General features: G+C 45.3%; 1 long non-coding RNA gene across 2 annotated transcripts in view; it reads left to right on the forward strand.

Annotated features, from left to right (window-relative positions):
* The first annotated feature begins 11,159 nt into the window (after nucleotides 1-11,159).
* The window catches only part of LOC125753924 (uncharacterized), a 124,691-nt gene continuing 116,291 nt past the window's right edge, over nucleotides 11,160-19,559 (forward strand). For both annotated transcript variants that reach the window (XR_007406834.1, XR_007406832.1), the window contains exon 1: nucleotides 11,160-11,305. This is a non-coding gene — a long non-coding RNA (uncharacterized LOC125753924). The remainder of the gene's footprint in view (nucleotides 11,306-19,559) is intronic.

Genomic DNA, 19,559 nt, shown 5'->3' on the forward strand with positions numbered 1-19,559 from the left:
CCCAGGCCTGTGGGCTGCTCCTTGTTTCACACAGATGCATTTTCTTAATTGTGCATAATCTACAGCCCTGAGCTGCTGCCAGGGCCGCTGAAGGCCCAATGCTATTGACCACTAAGGGCTTCCTTGCTCACAGCCAGTGACTACCGTGAGCTGCAGAGACTTTCCACTGCTAAGGAGATGGATTGCCTGCAAAGGCCACTGTAAATAGCCCTCTTTGCAGGAGCAGGAGGTGGCTGCCCCAGGCCCCATTGATGGTTGTGATTAGGCCACATCATGGCTGCGGATTGGTAAGTAGGGCCAAGGGGCAATATTTATACAAACAAAGAAGCTAATTAAGGGGGCTCACCAGGTTTGCTTACCCAATCTCTGCTTGCTGCTGCCATCTCCTGTGAAGGAAGCTGTCTCCAATCACAGGGGTTCTTGAGCAGTCAGCCTGCATGTGGGTGCCCTGGGTGGAGGACAAGGGCTTTGGGGAACAGCTGAGGAACTGGAAATAGGAGGTTAAGTTTCTGCAAAGAGAGCTTTTCTTGTGGCAACATCTGAACCCTAGCAAGTGTTTTGTAAACACATTTCTAGAGAAGGCTTGAATCTCACACACTAGCTTCTGTCTATTTTATTTGATTTTTTTAGATTTTGTTTATTTATTCATGAGAGACACAGAAGGAGAGGCAGAGACATAGGCAGAGGGAGAAGCAGGCTCCCTCTGGGGAGCCCAATGGGGGACTCGATTCCAGAACCCCAGGATCACGACCTGAGCCAAAGGCTGATGCTCAACCACTGAGCCACCCAGGTGCCCTGCTTCTGTCTATTTTAAAGCACAGCTCGGGGCTCCAATCAATGCCCAAAGCTACTGAGCTTGGCAGGGCTGGAACCAGCCTCTCTCCCCTTTTACTTTCCCCAGAGAGTCCCTATTTGTCCCAAATAGACACCCCAATTACACTCTAAACAGGTGTTTCTTAGGTCCTGCGTAGTTGGAACAAATTGAAGATTTTTGGTTTCGGGGGAAGATTTGCTCATCTGGGACGATTTGCATTTGGGAGCGCTTTATTTCAAAATAATGAAAAATATCGTATTTACAAGTGTTTACAAGTTACTATGAGCTGTGACCTATAAAACAAGACACAACCAATCCCAATCGTAGGAATTCATCAGTTCAGAGAGAGAGTTGGGTCACAGCCCTGCAGTCCCCCGGCCTGTGTGCTCAGGAAAAGGCCTCTTCATGCTTCTCCTTTGCTTCTCCCATGCGTGTGCTTCCTTCCTTGCGGGGCTCCCACTCCACTTCCCTTGCACCTCCTTTCTGAAAACCTTTTTCTTGTAACGTTTGTCTGTTTTGTTAGCATTCAGTTCTTGCTTCAGTTATTTTTATCTCTAACTTTAATTTCTCTTGGATTTTTATATTCCTTTTTTTTTTTAATCTTTATTTATTTATGATAGTCACACAGAGAGAGAGAGAGAGAGAGAGAGAGAGGCAGAGACACAGGCAGAGGGAGAAGCAAGCTCCATGCACCGGGAGCCCGACGTGGGATTCGATCCCGGGTCTCCAGGATCGCGCCCTGGGCCAAAGGCAGGCGCCAAACCGCTGCGCCACCCAGGGATCCCTATATTCCTTTTTATTTTTGAGCCTCGTCTTTAGTTATGGCTGTTCATCATCCTAGCACCCCATTTACCCCTTACTCTTCGGAATGTTTTTTTCCCGTAGGATCATCCCGTGTTTTAGTCTCCAGAAGGCCCAGACAGCATCCATGTGTTTTCTCTCCATAGGAACCCATTCTTCTAAGACCTTGTGGGGTTGCCCAGATACCTGATTGAGTCAGCAGCCAGCATGGTCTTGGAGAACAGCTTTACAGCTCAGCTCTGAGCTTCCTCCACTTCCAAAGCTGGGTCCCAGTGGTCAGCTGAGCCTGGCCACTGGGTTGTGCCTGGCCAGAGGGAAGACAGGGAGTAGAGGGCCCTGAATACCTGAGATGCACCGTGCCCTGCAGCCCTGACAGGGACAACCGTGGTAGGCAGTTCACCTCCAAGATGGTACACATTTAGCTTTTGACCTTTTCTTTTTCAAATGAGATGCAAGCGTGTGGAACCTGTAGGGGAGAAAATAGGAAGCCAAGAACTAGTCTTGGGGCTTTCAAGAGGAGAAAGAAAATCCATTTTGTATTCCTGCATAAACAGATTGTGCTAAGATCTGCCATAAACATACATCAAGGTAGAGAAAAAAGCGTCTTTACATGGAGATATAATCAACAATGGCCAAGAATGGGAAAATTGCAAGTATAGCTTCAGGTCCAGCATAGTCCTCCTCTTTGGAACACAGTTTCTTTCCATTTCAGGACTATTAAGAAACAAACAACAACAAAAAAAAAAAAAAAAAAAACAGGGAAGAAGAAAGAGGAAATTCTAAAACTTCCTTTTCACTTTCTAAATATACTTTCATTCATTTTAAAAAAATCTACCATAAAAATTGAAATTTGTTTCACTGATGAAATAGAAAGATTTATTTTAACAAAGGACTCCATTTATTTATCCATGACTGCACTGCACACACTTCTTTAAACTATAACAAAATCGAGTGCATATTTTTTGAAAACCTGGTTTTTCAAAATTTAACTGTACATATATCTGCTGTGTAAAGTGAGGCTGACTTGTAGCTTTGAAACATATGCACAGTAAGAATTCAAGAGCCAAAAATAAACCAAACAAATGACAAAAAAGAAATGTTTGTTTCATATTAGCATGAGCCAATAATGTCAGAGCCACCAATGGAATTGTCTTAGAGCTATCCCAAGCTGCGGTTTTCTGAGAAAGATAGCCTGAGCAGGGGCAGTGCAGTTTTGTAGGGTCTGGAGAAGTCAGCTGTGATATCGAAATGTGCTAATATGAATGTCTGAGCTAGCAGCACCGTTAAGACCGTGCAGGTTGCTCTGCACACGCTGATCAAGCATCAGGCTGTTTTTCTGCTGGAGACAGAAGAATGGAGGAATCTGGATACCTGAGGCTCTGGGTGCTTCCCAGGGCAGGAGGTGGCCCATTCCCAACCTAAAACTCTACCAGGAAAACCGCCTGTTCCAGAACAGATATGCCTTTTATTGATCTGTCACTTTCTTCTTTATACTTTCAATGGCAAAATTGAGATTGGAAGTATTTTTGTCTTTTAGGTGTTTTTTTTTTTTAATTATGACTTGGAGTGTCAACTTTTTATCACCTTCATGAAAAAGTTGAAAAAAAGTCATGAAAAAAATAATAATGATAACTAGCACATAGTGTTTATTATTGCCAGGTACTGTTTTAAGTACTTCACATACTTTTTTTTTTTTTTTTCATTTAATTCTTATGACTACACTCTGCATAGTCATTTCTGGGTAAAGAAACACAAGGAAGCTAAATAAATTATTCAAGGTCATTTAGCAATGTGTACGAGACAGGGCTTGAACCTAAGGAGTCTGGCACCAGAGGTAAAACAGGAGAAGGAAGGTGACAGGGAAATCTGAAGAAGAGAAAAAAAGAAAAGAGACAACCATCAGAACAACTAGCTTTTCCCAAAGTTTTGAAGAAGATTTTAAGTCTGTTCTCTGTCCCCACAGCCCCACGTTCCCTTTGAAAAACCTCCCTTAGGACAGGATCCGAATTGAGACCAGTGCCCCTGAGAACAGAGGGATCCAGCTTTAGAAGTGGAGGGTTGTATACAGGAAAGGTTCTGGTGAAATTGAAAGACTGTCTAGCTACCATGTCTCCCTAGAACTTGAATCTACTGTCCCCTTGGGTTAGAAATGGAAAATACCCCTTTGGTCAGGGTGTCGTGCTCAAGAGCAGAGCAAGGTGGGGAAATACCAGTCTGCTGCTCTGTGACCCCCAGAACAGCTTCATTCCCTAGCCACTTTCGTGTCCTACATTCTCCCAGTCTCCCATGTCATCTCATTAAATGGAACCCCCATTGCTTAGGTGACCTCAATACATCATTCTGAACAACAGTGCCCAAGAGAAACAGTGGGAACCACGTAAATAAGACTGAATCCCTGATCTGATAGTATTTGTAGGTGGGGCTTTTGAGAAGTAATTAGGCCATGAGGGTAGAGCCCTTGTGATGTGATTTGTGCCCTGCTAAGAGACACAAGAGAGATGATCTCTCTCTCTCTCTGCCAAGTGAAAATAGAATAAGAAGGTAGCTGTCTCTAAACCAGGAAGAGGGCCCTCATCAGACACTGAATCTGTCAGCACCTTGACTTTAGGCTTTGCAGCCTCCAGAGCTATGAGAAGTGAATGTTTGTGGTTTAAACTAACCAGTTAGTTGATGGTATTCTGTTACAGCAAACAAAAACATATACATTAAAATATCAAAAACTAGGTGAAATTAATTTTTGTCATGTATTTTATTTAGTCCAGTAGATCAAAATAGTATATCGAATTCCATGCAATGTAAAAATCGTGGTAGTCAATGTAAAATATTAGCGAGATATTTACCTTTTATTTTTCATTATGTGTATTTCACACCTACACCACATCTCAATTTCACAGTACGTTTTCTTTGGAAATTCTCGGTCTGTTTTTAGGTATTAGAAAATTCATAGTTGAAAAGTCGGAGATTGACATATCCAAGTTGTTACAAGCATAATTGAAAGTTTTGCAGTAATTGAACATCAGCTTTTACAATTACGTGAATCAAAGAAAATAAAGCTGTTACTTTCTCATTTGCACTAGCCACACTTCAAGTGCTCAAGAAGTCCATGTGACTAGTATTGACTACTAGTAGTATTGGACAACGTAGTTCTAGAGGCTAGAGTACACGAAACTAAATAGCCATGGGTTAATCACTTCACGTTAAACGGTGACCTAAAACCGTCATTATTTACTGTTCTTCTCCTTGCTGGTCACAGTAGCACAGAAAAGGCTGGGAAGTTTGGTTTGGGGCTCCAGAGGGTATCTGATTCCTTCCTACACGGTATCCAGCCATTGGCAGTTATTTTGCAAATGTTAATCCTGCCATCTAGTGACCACTTTCTGAATGTCACATGGAAATTACCGTGTAGGAGATGCCATGCTGACCTCTGCATTGGCGCCCCTTCTGACAGCTCTGAGACTTTCTCCTGCTTGGAGAAGCCCTGTGACACTGTGCTCCTGATAGGTCATTACTGTGTTGCAGCTGCTGTAGTCATGCCTGGAGAATAAAAGCCGAATTGTCATGTCACGTCAATTTTATGTTGTCTCTTCCCCCACAACAGTAAAGTTCTTGGAGTATAATGAACATGGGTCAGGAGCATCCAGGGTGCCAAGTATTGTTATGGAAGGAGATGCCTCCTGTCCCCATAAGGACTAGAGTCCCCACTCTCCCTTTGATTGGGTTACAGTTCCTGAATCTTCTCTTTCCATATATGGGTCCCTTCTCAATTGCATTGTGAAATCTGTGAAGACAGGGTCTAGCTTACGTTTTATCCTTACTGTCTCGTTTGGTGTCTTTCCGACAGATGACAGCAGAATGGATGGATGGATGGATGGATGGTAGGGATGTAAATCCACAGCTGTTTCTAGCACTCTTACCACATTTCCCCAGCTGGGGCCTCTTCCCTTTTCCACTCTCAGTATGAACATTTTCCCCCTTTCTTCAGTTCTCACTCTTCCCCTGCTTTCATTATATGCTCAGTACATACTTAGCCCATGACCCTGTCTTGGATTTTGAAAACACAGAGGTGAAGGTGGACTCTCCCTAACTTATGCCCACCAAACCTCCAAACCGACCTGCGCCTGTGCCTGAGTCTCCCTGGATTCAAGGCCATGACTTCTGACTGTGCTCTGAAGGCCCTGGCCCACTCCTTGGAATCACCTGTGAAGGTTTCCCAGCATCTGGGTCCGAACTCAGGAAATCTAATGTCATTTGTCTTGGGTGCAGGCTGGGCATCAAGCTTTTAAAATTATCCCCCAGCAACCCTAAATATCAGCCTGGATTGTGACCTGCTCTCTGCATGCTTCCCCTTTCAGCCTTCTCCAGCTTCAGCGGGCAACCTCACCCTCTTTTGCACTTCCGATTGTTTCTATTCTCTTGAATCATTTCCCAAAGCACACAGGATGCCCTGATGCCCTAAACTGTCCTGTTTAAAATAAGAACAAAAAAATCTTCCCCGGATCATCCCATATTCCCGGCAACTATCTGCTCTCTTTATTTACTTTCCAAGCCAAACACACTTCAAGAGTAAGTTGCCCACACAGGCTGTTTCTGCCTCATCAACCATTCACTCTCAAATCTCCTCCACACTGGCTTCTGTTCCCGAGTTGATGACCCTGTAATTCAAAAACACCTCTGTCAGCCCCCAAGACCCTGTGCTCTCCTATTTCTCTCTCAGGTTTTCCTTTCTGACCTCTCGCTGTTGAGAGTGCCTCAGGATGTGGTGCTCAGCTGTCTTTCTTTTTTTTACTCCATTTTTTATACTTTCCAGTCCCTGGGACCCAGGGTTTAGACACCTGCTTAGCCCATTCCATCAGTTCCATACCTGCGTGTCAAATCCTGATTTGGCCTGTCTCTCCCTTAGGTGTGTGATAGGCATCCGGGATTACACATTCCAAACCCAATCTTGATGCCTCTCTATCTCCTCTTATTGTGATTCCCATTGTGTCAGTTTCCTGTGGCTTTTGTAACAAATGACTATAGTCAGATTGGTTTAAAGCAGCACAAGTTTATAGTCTCACAATCCCGGAGGCCAGAAATCGAAAATCAGTTTCACTGGGCTGAAATCAAGGTGTCAGCAGGACCACAGCTCTTCTGGAGGCTTTAGAGGTGAATCTGTTTCTTGGCCCTCCCATTTTCTGATGGCTTCCAGCATTCCTTGGTGCATTAGTGAAGGTTTTTCAGAGAAATGGAATCAATAGTGTGTATGAGGTTTTATTAGAAGGAACTGGCAGGGCGCCTGGGTGGCTCCCTTGGTTGAGCATTTGCCTTCAGCTTGCGTCAAGGTCTCAGGTTCCTGGGATCAAGCCCTGCGATGGGCTCCCTGCTCAGTGAGGAGTCTGCTTCTCCCTCTCCCTCTGCCCCCTGGTTCCTGCCCTCTCTCTTGCTCATGCTCTCTCTCATAAATAAATACATTTTAAAAAGAAGAAGAAGGAACTGGTCTATGCAAATATGGAGGGTGAGTAGTTACAAGATCTGCGAGTAGATACTCAGGAGGATCAGTGGTGTAAGTTCTAGTCTGAGGGCAGAAGACTAATGTCTTAGCTCCCATCAGTCAGGCTGGAGGAATTCCCTCTAAGCCTTTTTGTTCTACTCGAGTCTTCAATTGATTGGGTGAGGCTCACCCACATTAGGGAAGCAATCGGTTTCACTCAGTCTTGAGATTCAAATGTTAATTGCATCCAGAAACACCGTCAGAGACACACCCACAATGATGTTTGACCAAATGTCTGAGCAACCTGTGGCCCAGTTAAGTTGACACACAGAATTAACCATCATAGTTGGCTTGTGATCTCATCACTCCAATCTTCAAGGCCAGCATCTTCAAATCTCTTGTGGTTCCAGAAGTTCATATTGCCTTTTCCTCTGTGTGTTTGTATCTTTTGATCTCTCTCTTATGAGGGAGGATACGTGCGTTATAAGGATACATGTGATTACATGTGATTGCACTTAGGGCCCACCCAGATAATCCAGAATAATTTCCTGTTCTTAAGATCCTTAAATACCTGCAGGGGCTCCTGGGTGGCTCAGCAGTTGAGCGTCTGCCTTTGGCTTAGGTCATGAGCCCAGGGTCCTGGGATAAATAAATAAAATTTAAAAAATTAATCATACATGAAAATATCCTTTTTCCAGGTAAGATAGCATTTACAAATTTCAAACATTAGAACATGGATATCTTTGGTGGAACATTATTCAACCCACTACGGTAATCTAGCAAAGGGCACTTTATTTTTTAATTTTTAAAAAGATTTTTATTTGTTTATTAATGAAAGACACAGAGAGAGGCAGAGACATAGGCAGAGGGAGAAGCAGGCTCCCTGTGAGAAGCCCAGTGGAAGACTTGATCCCAGGACCCTGGGATCATGAGCTGAAGGCAGATGCTCAACCACTGAGCCGCCCAGGCATCCTGCAAAGGGCACTTTAATCCACTCAGTTACTTAAACCAGAACTTTGGGACTTTGTCATGTATTCTCCCCAACTGCATCTAATATGTCAACATCTCCCATTATGTTCTTTCTACTAAATAATCTTTAATCTGCTCAGCTCTTTCCATCTCCTCTACTACCAACCCAATACAAAACATAAAGTTTTTCCTGGACCATTTTAAAGGTATGCTAGTCAATTGTAATCTCATTTGTACAGTTACTTGTTGAGTATCTGTCTCCAGTCACTAATTTGTAAGTTCTATGAATGCAGGATCTTGTACATGTTTTGATCACCATTGCATTTTAGACTCCAGCATAGTGCTTGGGATAGATTAGGTGCTTGATAAATACTGCATGTGTGAATAGATGGATGCCACATTTCCTACCGTGGAGGAGCTCCTGATCTGACAAAGGAACCACTCAATGGCTTTTGACTTAAATGACTGTATTTGTTTATTTAGACTATTTGTGTTGAGAGCCATCGATATGCCTGACAATTTAGTAGGCTCAAAGAATTCACTAGTTAACAAATTATGTAAAACTTCTTGTGCTTAAGGAACTTTGCATTTTAGTGTGGGGAAAGACAGGTAGGAAATGTAATAAAAGTATAATAAATGCATTTAATGTGTGTAAATGTGCTTATATATAACATTAGAAAGTGACAGATGATATGAAAAAAAGAGTTTAAGTGGAATTTGTATGTGCTCATAATTTTAAACAGGGTAGAGCTTTCTTTGAAGTTGATATTTGAAAATAAGCCTGAAGGAGCTGAGGAGGTGAGTTGTTAATATATCTGGGGAAGAGATTTTCAGGCAGAGGGAACCATATTTGAGGGAGTCTCTGAGGCAGGAGTGGTCTTGGTCAAGTTCCAGGCGGATGAGGAGGCCGGTGTGTCTGTACTGAGAGAGGCTGAGAGGAGGAGGAGAGGTGAGGGCCCAGAGGCCATTGGGGCCACATGCTAGAGGACCTTGTAAAGCAGTGGAAGGACTTTAGCTTTTCGTCTGAGAAGGGGAGCTATCACAGGGCTTCCAGTGGATAAGGGACACTGCTATTAGACTTAACATTTTATTTATCTGTTTATTTACTTTTGCTGCTCACATATTTTTTTCTCCAAGTTTTATTTTTTAAGATTTCTATTTACTTATTCATGAGAGACACACAGAGAGAGAGGCAGAGACACAGGCAGAGGGAGAAGCAGGTTCCACGCAGGGAGCCCGACATGGGACTTGATCCCGGGTCTCCAGGATCACACCCTGGGCTGAAGACGGCGCTAAACTGATGAGCCGCCTGGGCTGCCCTCCAAGTTTTTATTTAAATTCCAGCATACAGTGTAGTATTAGTTTCAGGGGTAGAATTTAGTGATTCATCACTTACAAAACTATCGCTCTGGCTGCTGCGTGGGCTGTAGGTGAGCAAGGATGGAAACAAGGACCCTGGGGGTTATTTCGGTAATCAAGGTGAAAGATAATGACGACTTGGGCCAGGGTGATAGATAGCAGCAGCAGTGGTGAGAAATGGACAGAAACAGATACATTGAGAAAATAAGGCCCACACGATTTCCTGGTAGCCTGGATGTTGGCGGGACGGTGGAGGAGATGGGTGTCAAAAATGACACCAAAGTTTTTGGTCTGAGCAACTGGAAGCTAGACTAAATTCAGTGTTTTGTCTGGGAACTCCTGCCCCAAACATCTTAATTCCCTAAAGTCACTGGAACAGCTCGACAGCCCTGCACTTTCCAGACAGCTGCACGGAGCTGTCATCCATCCTTCCCTGGAGAGTGTCTGATCCCTTCCCTAAGCTTCTGTCCCACTGCTCTTTCTCTGGCATCTGTGCCTGGGGGCCGGGGTCAGCTTGCCATCAGCACGATGCTCGGCTGCATTCCAGCCCTGCCAGGCTGTCCCGGTGTGGCCCGGGCCCTCCTGGGGGGGAGGGGGGGGTTGGTCCGACCCTGCCGCGGTCTTTGGACGCTCGCCTTTATGTTCACACCCAAGGCTCTAGGAGGTCGGCCTGATTATTACTTGGCTCGGAAAAGTTTCTCCTTGTTCTGATCCAGCGCAGGTGAGGTTCTTCAGTAGCCCCTGAAGCTCCGTTGGCCCAGGTGCCAATTTAAGTCAAGTATGCCCTCTTTACCCAACTTCTTCCTGCATTTTTAAAAATATTCTCATTGACGGGGGGCTGCGGGCTAGTTTATAGGGCAGGCTCAGTGAAAAGCCCACCCCCTTAAGAAGCTATAGCTGCTGGGGCGCCCGGGGGCTCAGCGGTGGAGCGGCTGCCTTGGGCCCGGGGCGTGACCCTGGGCCTGCTTCTCCCTCCACCTGTGTCTCTGTGTCTCTCTCTAGGTCTACCACGAATAAATAAATAAAATCTTAAAAAAAAAAAAAAAAAAAGCAGCAGCTACAGTGGTCAAGCAGGCTCCTCTCCCCCCCCCCCCCCCCCGCGTGGGGGCGCCTGTCGGCTGCTATCCCCTCGGGGCGTGTGAGCGAGGCGGTGGCGAGGATGGGGGTCTAAGGCCGGGTGGTGACCCAGCCCCTCACCCCAGCTAAGCCTCCCAAGCGAGGAGCCCGCAGGGGTCAAGCATCTCGGGTTCCTCTCCCCGCGAGACACGGGAGCGCCACGGTTTCCCCCACTTTTCAGTTGCCGAGCGGCTCCCGGTGCGCGCACAGGTGTCCTCGAGCCTACAGGGGTGCACGTGCTCGGGGAGCCGCCCCCGCGGGGCTTGCATTTAACCGACCCCCAACTAACCGTCCTGGAGCAGCGTTCGAATCGCCAGCATGCCCTGGGCCCACCCCGCCCGAACCTCAGTGCTCCCCGAGCGCTCCCCGGGGTCCTGCTCCCGAGGGCCCAGCCCTCCCGCACCCGGTGCCCGGTGACAAGGCGCAGGCTCGGGAGGCCGCGTGAAGCTCCCAGAAGGCTCCTCGAGTATGCAAATAAACCGGAAGTGCAGCATGCGTGCATGCGTGCAGAGGAGCTGGAGATGGCGAACACGCTGGGTAGGCCGAGAAGCTCCCAGAAGGCTCCTCGGGTATGCAAATGAACCGGAAGTGCAGCGTGCGTGGGTTGGTGCGTGCGTGCGGCAGAGGCGGGCTGCGTCCCTCAGGGCGTTCGAAGTTGTGTGGGTGCAACTCGCTGCTCCTGAGGGGGGCGGGGAGGACGTCTCCGGTCCCCTCCCACAGCCGCCGGCACACGCGGTAGTGTCCTCGCCGGCGCGACACCTAAGTTCACACCTCCTGTGAGTGCCCCTAATTAGGGGGCCCCGGGAGGGCCGGGACCCAGCCGGGTGCACGGGCTGCCCCTTCCCTTCTAGAACCGCCGCCGCCGCCGCCGAGTTTCGGGCGCGCTGGTTCCACACAGCGAACCGCGTCTGGCCCAGTGGGTCCTTGCCGCGTCGGCAGATGAAAGCACGAGAAGGTGATTTCCCTGCGCTTGGAAATCAGCGGCAGCTGAAGCCTTCATGAAGCCTTTGCTGCACCGTGTGTTGCTTGGACCTGGTGGGGGCGGGGCGCGGGGGGGTGTCGGTGGGATTTATTTAGGGACTGTGAGCCTCGGGGCCCCCATTTCCTCCAGATGCCGCCCGGGGGGAGGTGATGGCCAAGTCCTCTGGGAACGTGAGGGGGAGGAAGCACCCCCTAGCTCTTGCCCAGGAGAACCCCGCTGGGTTTTTTTTTCTTGGGGAGGGGGGTGCATCCGGGGTTCTCTGGTATAAATCCTTGAGTTGTGGGCTGTCCTTTGATACACACACACGCCCTGCACTTACTGTGGGCCAGGAGCCGTTCTAGGGGCTAGCACGTGTTGACCTTAATTCATACGTTACTAAGTACGTTAAGAACGAAAATCGAAATCTCACAAGAGTATGCATTGTGTTTTTTTGTGGCTATATATATATTTTTAAAAAAGTAATTATGTATCTGTGAGAGGGGGGGAAACTTCTGGAAGGGTATCCCCCAAAATGGTATAGTGGTTACCCTTCAGGAGACCGAGAGACTTCCCGACTGAGGAACTACGGTGTTTGGGAAGGAGACTTTTCATTCAGTATTTCACTCAGAGCGGTCGTTCCGTTTGGATTATTATTATTATTATTATTTTATTTTTTAAAGATTTTACTTATTCATGAGAGACTGAGAGAGAGAGGGGCAAGACACAGGCAGAGGGAGAAGGGGCTCCTCACAGGAAGCCCGACGCAGGGCTCGATCCCAGGACCCTAGGATCACACCCCGGGCTGAAGGCGACGCTAAACCGCTGCGCCACTGGAGCTGACCCGTTTGAATTATTTTTAACCGTGTGTGGTGTATTGGTGTTTCCGTTAAAAACACACCGCATTTATTTATTATTTATTTGTTTTTTTTAAAATATTTTTTTCTTTATTTATTTATGATAGTCACACAGAGAGAGAGAGAGAGAGGCAGAGACATAGGCAGAGGGAGAAGCAGGCTCCATGCAGGGAGCCCGACGCAGGACTCGATCTCAGGCCTCCAGGATCAGCCCTGGGCTGAAAGCGGCGCTGAGCCACCCGGGCTGCCCACATACCCCATTTATTTTGAAGAAGGAAGTGAACTTTTGCAGTTCAGATAGCGTTGTGGATAAGATGCTAGGGCTGACGCCTGGCGGTGGACACGTCCAAAGTAATGTAATGGACGGAGCACCTGGGGCAGGATGCAGGGGGCAGTGGTGGAGGAGGATGGAACTTGTTGTCCTGGGGACTACCCAGTAGCTGGAATATCAGATTGGAAGGAGAATTGGAAATAGTAGTGAAAGTTCACTTGACCTGTGCAATTTTGCACCTGAAACTCCACTGCAAATGTATATATACATCACTCTAATTCCAAGACGGTCTCAGCCTCCAAAGTCAGCCTCACTTTCTCTTACAACTAGACTCAACCCCAGGTGGTGAAAACCTATGATGTGATTGTTATCAGCGGTGTAGACAGTCACCTGGTCCTTAATAGTATATGGACATTGATCTTCTAGTGTGATGCAGAGTCCGAGGCAAATGAGAGCCAACCCTGCCACTGAGGAGCCCACAGTCCCAGAGACAACACATGCCCCATGAACTCTGACGGAGACTCTAGTGTGATAAGTCCTGCCAGAGGAATAGATAGAGGGTTATAAGATTTTCAGGGAAGAAAAGGGTTATATTCGTCAGGAGGCAATGGGGTGGTTTACAGAGTACTCTGCTTGCCATTTTGGATTTTGATAGAGGCAAGGGAGGACAGTGGCTTAGAGAGTGAAGTGTGTTTAGGAAACGGGTAAGGAAGTTTGGTTGAAATGCTCTGGCGTTTGAAAGGAAGTGGTAGGGGGAGGGTCAGCTGGCAGACGGTCTTGAGTTCCAATTTGGTCAGTAGTGGGGAACATTTAATTGTGAGCGCAGGAGGGTCAGGACTTGAGGCCCTCAGGATCTAGCAGAATCTAGCAGCACAGTGGAAGTGAAGCTTTGAAGGAGCTGGGCCTGGCAGGTGGGTTTTCAGGCTCCGGGATTAGTTGTCCAGCTGAGAGCTAATGAAAGCCCAGGAGGAGGAAAGGGGAAGAAGAGATATTCATGGTAAATTTAGCAAAGGGAACAGAAGTGATGGCTGAAGTGGGTGTCAGAGGAGAGGAAGCAGTTGGTGAAGTTTTGAGACTGGTTGGCTAAGAAGGGAGAGATGGCATGACTGGATTTGGTGGCAACTAAGGAAGAGGTTGAGTCCGTGCAGGGTGTTTTGGGGGTCCTTGAACCCAACATATAGACATTTGAGAATGGAATTCATGAGTAAAGCTGAAGATTCTGGGGGGAGCTCTGTGGTGGGAGTAGTTGGAGCCCAGATGCTACATGATCTTTGCAGTGAGAGGTTTTTGAAAAAGGAAAAAAGATCATCAAGCAAGATAAGCCTAAGAGGAGACAACAGTGAGGAGAGGGTGCATGCAACAGAATCGTAGCTATGGCAGCTTAATACAGGGGTTTGTGATAACACCTGCTGCTCACCGAGGGTTCAGGAAGGTGAGGTGAGAAAGGCCATTGTTTATGGCAGCAGAGTGGTCAGTCGTTCATGACTTTTAAGAAAACTGATTTTAGAAAGTTGAGTGAAGGAAGCCAAAGGTTTCCAAAGCATAGATTGCGAATTTCAGGGCCTTAGGATGAAATTGCAATCCAAAGAGGTAATTTACATGTTCCTCAATATTTTAAAAAAATCGAATAAATTGCTGCTGTTTCAATATTATTAGCTTTCATATAAAAATTCCAAATTCCAAACCTAAGCGATGTGGCCACCCTGGGCCCCCATTCCTCTCAGATGGGATATTGGCTGGAGACCCTGAATCAGGGGAGTACGGGAGGTGGGGGCTGCCCATACCAATTTGCCTGAGATGCACTCAGCCTCATGCTCACATACTTGCTGCCTGGTTGCATTTTTGGTTAAATCATGTGGAAGTGGTAAGGAAATAAAGGTCATTTAGTCTTTCAAATAGACTGTTGCTTTCAAAGTTTGGCGATGATATGCAGAACAGCAGGAGACTGGTAAGACAGGGTGCTGTGGAAGGGAGAATGGGTGTGTTAGGGCCCATATGGTGTTACTCAGGAGGAAGTACTTAAATAGAGAATGGTAGACCGAAGAGGCAAGGGAAGAAGTAATTGATAAAACCAAAATTAAATGGTGGGAGCTGAGGAAGAAGCAGTTTGAAAAGGAAAGAAACCTTTCTGCTTTTGAAATAGAATCAAGAGAGAAATGGCAAGCAGGGTGGGGGGGCCACTTGTGAGGCACAGGAGGAAATAGCAGAAGAGCTAAGATTGATGTTCTGTGTGGGTGTGCTCATAAAATGGGGCTGGGGTCAGAGCGGGACCAAGCATGGGTGGGAAGGATTCTGGGAGGAGGGCTATAATTTGGCAACCTTCAAGTGGCTTTTTTTTTTTTTTTTGTAAGATTCAGAAAAATATTCTGGGTTACCTGTGTTGCTCAGTAGGTTAAACATCTGCCTTTGGCTCATGTCATGATCTCAGGGTCCTGGTATTGAGCACCCTGTCAGGCTCCCTGCTCAGCGGGGAGTGGGGAGTCTGCTTCTCTGTCTGCTCCTTCCTCCTGCCCATGCTCTCTCTCTCTCAGGTAAGTAAATAAAATCTTAAGATTATATATATATATATATATAATCTTATATCTTAAGTTTTTAAGTAATCTCTCACTCAACCTAGGGCTTGAACTCACAACCCTGAGATCAAGAGTCACGTGCTCTACCAACTGAGCCAGCCAATTGCCCCTCAAATGGATATTCTTCAAGTATTTGTTTGATAGTCATTTTGTAATGGCAGGAGAAGCTGATTTTCTCTTTAGAAATTGCAGACCTGGGGATCCCTGGGTGGCGCAGCGGTTTGGTGCCTGCCTTTGGCCCAGGGCGCGATCCTGGGGACCCAGGATCGAGTCCCACGTCGGGCTCCTGGTGCATGGAGCCTGCTTCTCCCTCTGCCTGTGCTTCTGCCTGTCTCTCTCTCTCTCTGTGTGACTATCATAAATAAATAAAAATAAAAAAATTGCAGACCTATGTTTATATTTAAAAATTAGAGTTTATTTTGTATTTTGAATATAGTACAACATTTAGACTTTGACATTGCCTTTCCACCTCACATATTTTTTGTAGTGGTGGGTACTCTCATTTACAAAGTTTAGGAAAAACTACATAAATAGTCATCAAGTTTTGTTCAAGATGTATTTAAGATTTTTTCCTGTCCATCATGGTAGCAAAACATTTCTCATTTTCCTGTAGTTCCCACTTTCTCTGACTCTTTTTTTTTTTTTGATAATTTTTTTTTGAACCAGACAACTCATAGAAGTCTTAACTGAGTGTTTCAAATTGAGATAATAATGTGATTCACTTGTTATTGTTACTGATACATAATACTACACCTCGCATTCTGAAGTTTCTGCATTTTGTGGGCCCCTCAGTGCTGACCGTGGCTATTCTGTCAGCGGATCTCAAGATTGTGGAAAAGGTGGGACTAATGTGGGGTGATTTTAAATATACACATTGGTGGGAGCCAGGAGTGGGCTTACATTTGGTCAGTGTGTGAAGAATATTTTATGGAGAGCTGAGTTCACTGGCAGCACCCTGGGAAATTTTTTCCCATGTTGGTTTAGTGGTCCTATTTAATAAACTGAAAATTGTAGGTGCTTGGATGGCCCACTCCTTTGTATGGATTTGGGTAGGGTTTAGGTTGCAATGTGGAATTCATTTGCTGTTGGCATATAGAGGATGTGAAAGTAGATCTATTCAAGACAGACAAAAGGACCAGTAAGCCTCAGAGGAGGACTTGCTGGTTTGTGGCAGAGGAACATAAGGAGAGGCCAACAGGGCGAGCAACGAAATGGTGGATTTTGCAGGCTCATGCCAGGCCTAGGGATTCAGAGTCGAGTGTGCCCCAATGGTGGTGTCTTGGAGTCAGAAGGGGAGGAGAAGAAGGAGAGGAAGCTCTCCTCAGATTTCAGACTTCTAGACATTTTGTGAAATATTCGTTCTAGTGAAATATCTTCAGAGTTTTAAAAATACAGCCCTATAAAAATGATAATTTAAACAATGCTTCTCTATGAATTACTTGGAGGGCTATCACTGCGAGCTTCATGTGACTGGACACACATCCTATTTCCAAATTATCTCTGGTCTGATATGAACATCCACATTGTACATTTGTGGCAACCTTCCACAGAATAGATTTCTTATGTGACAGAGCATGACATAATCACTTTCATTTCAGTTTTTCTATCCATCATAACTGAGTAGCATTGGTCACTCATACGTGCTGGGAGGAGTGACCTATGTGGATATTGTTAAGTCTCATTAAAATGTTTTAGTTAGCATTCATGGAGGGAAGGATCAACATTAGCATCATTAGGGCAGCCCCAGTGGCACAGCGGTTTAGCGCCCCCTGCAGCCTGGGGCGTGATCCTGGAGACCCTGGATCAAGTCCCACGTCAGGCTCTCTGTATGATGCCTGCTTCTCCCTCTGCCTGTGTCTCTGCCTCTCTCTCTCTCTCTCTCTCTCTCTCTGAATAAATAAATAAAATCTTAAAAACAAAACAAAAACAAAAACAAAAAACCATTAGCATCATTATGATGTTGGACATCACTCCACCTTCTTCCCTTATTTTAAATGGTCACAGGGTGAGAGTACAGTGGGGTAGGCCAGATGGTCTCTAAAATATTTCCCTTTTTATTTTTTATTTATTTATTTGTATATTTTTTATTGGAGTTTGATTTGCCAACATATAGTATAACACCCCGTGCTCATCCCGTCAAGTGCCCCCCAGTGCCCGTCACCCAGTTACCCCGTCCCCCTGCCCACCTCCCCTTCCACTACCCCTTGTTCGTTTCCCAGAGTTAGGAGTCTCTCATGTTCTGTCTCCTCTGATATTTCCCACTCATTTTCTCTCCTTTCGCCTTTAATCCCTTTCACTATTTTTAATATTCCCCATACGAGTGAAACCATATAATGTTTGTCCTTCTCTGGTTGAGTTATTTCACTCAGCATGATACTCTCCAGTTTCATCCACGTTGAAGTAAATGGTGATTATTCATCGTTTCTAATAGCTGAGTAATATTCCATTGTATATATAGACCACATCTTCTTTATCCATTCATCTTTCAATGGACACCGAGGCTCCTTCCACAGTTTGGCTGTTGTGGACATTTCCCTTTTTATTTTATTTTATTTTATTTTATTTTTTTTTTTTCATTTCCCTTTTTAAATGTCAGACAACATGACCATAAGCTAGGATGGTATTCAGGATTGAGTTTGTGCTAAAAGATAAACTGAGGCATATTAAAATGTTTGCTTGAGTAAATAGGGGTTCTGATTGGGCAGAAATGACACTAGAGTAGTTAGGAGACAGAGGGCAAGACTTTCAAAGAGAAGACTGGGAAGCAAGCAAAGGAATGATTCAACTGGCTGTGGCTTAAGCAGTTGCCTAGCTTGGGAATCTTCATTGGCTGTTTGTGATTGCTTGTCCTTAGGTTTCAGTTTCTTAACCTTGAGGCGGCATTGATGGGCTTAGGTTTTGGTTTGCTTACTAAGCTACTAAGGCATTAAAGCCACCTCAGTCTAATGGCTTCCTTGTTTAATTAATTTAACATATGTGACCAGAATAAGTTGTATAAAGTTCTCAGGTTAGAGTTCGTGTTTGTTTGGTTTGTATTAGGAGAGCTAGGCCATTTGTAGCACCGCCTCAAAAAACTCTACTGAATTCCAGGAAGATCATTATTACATGTTTAAAACTTCTTAGAGCTAGAATACATTTATAGGCTGAATACAGTAGAGCTGTTTAGAGAACACAGGGAGGCCTTGTATTATCTATCAGTGCATAAGATATATTCTTATTTTGCAGGATTTAGGTCATGGTGTACTTTAGATGATGCCAGAGCTTATGGTTTCCATTCTGTTGTTTTCCCATGTGTTATAAGATGATCTTTTGTCCAGAATCTGGCATCCAGGACTCATGAATGGGGTGTCTTTCCTGAAATGGTCCCATTCTCACCCCTTGTAGGAAATAAAACTTTTGCAGAGAAATTCTTAAGGAATGTTGCAGGTCCCCACTGTTGCAGTTTTATCTCTTTTCCTGGTCTTTAAGTCAGTCTCTAAGAACCGTCCTGCTGTTGACCACTGTTGTATACCATGGGACTTCATGGGGGAACTCTGGGAAAAGGAGAACCTCGCGGACTCCACCTGGATGGCCCTTTCCAGGGACCAGAATCCCACCTCTTACATCAGTATATTAATCTTCTCCACAGAAAGATCATCTGCTGCTCTTATATTGGGTACATAATGAATTTCTTCATTGGATGTCTGCAATTTTAACTTTGTAGCCTGGCTTTCTTTCTGTGTGTTTCCTCTGGGCACTTTTGTTTTGGAACATGGCTGCACTTACCAAGGGTCATAAGATGTAGCTGATGAACTCTGATTTCCTGATGCTTAGCTACCGAGTTCCCCCAAAATTCATTCCTTGTGAATTTAGTAAAACATTTCCCAGAATATTCCAATATTATCCTTTTTTTTTTTTCCCCTCTTGATTGATCTTGCTATGGCTATAAATTTTTTTTTTCTTGTCAAGTATCTATTTTCTACCTCAGTATCTGCTCCTATTTTGTCTGGAAAATAGTTGGCTAGTTTTAATTTGTTAGGGATCTGCTTCACCCTGGTACCAGGAGATTACAGTAGCTAATGATAACTAAGAGGTAATAATAAAGCATTTATTAAACATCCCTGTGGACAAGGTATTGTGTCATGCACTTTACACAGATCATCTATAATCTTTAATGCTAGGTATTATTCAGCGATTTTGCTGTGAAGATGTAAAAGTTCAGAAAGGTCACGTGCCTTGCCTTGGGCCATACAACTACCATTGGCTGACCAGGAATTTGGAAGCAGCTGATTGCCAAGCCCTTGAGCTTTCCATTATACCATACTGTCTTTTCACAAGGACTTGAGGGTTTTTGTTTGAGTTAAAGGATTTGATTTCTCCTGTCTCCAGCGT

Source organism: Canis lupus, chromosome 2 (genome assembly GCF_003254725.2).
Source record: "Canis lupus dingo isolate Sandy chromosome 2, ASM325472v2, whole genome shotgun sequence".
In the NCBI taxonomy this organism is placed as follows: domain Eukaryota; kingdom Metazoa; phylum Chordata; class Mammalia; order Carnivora; family Canidae; genus Canis; species Canis lupus.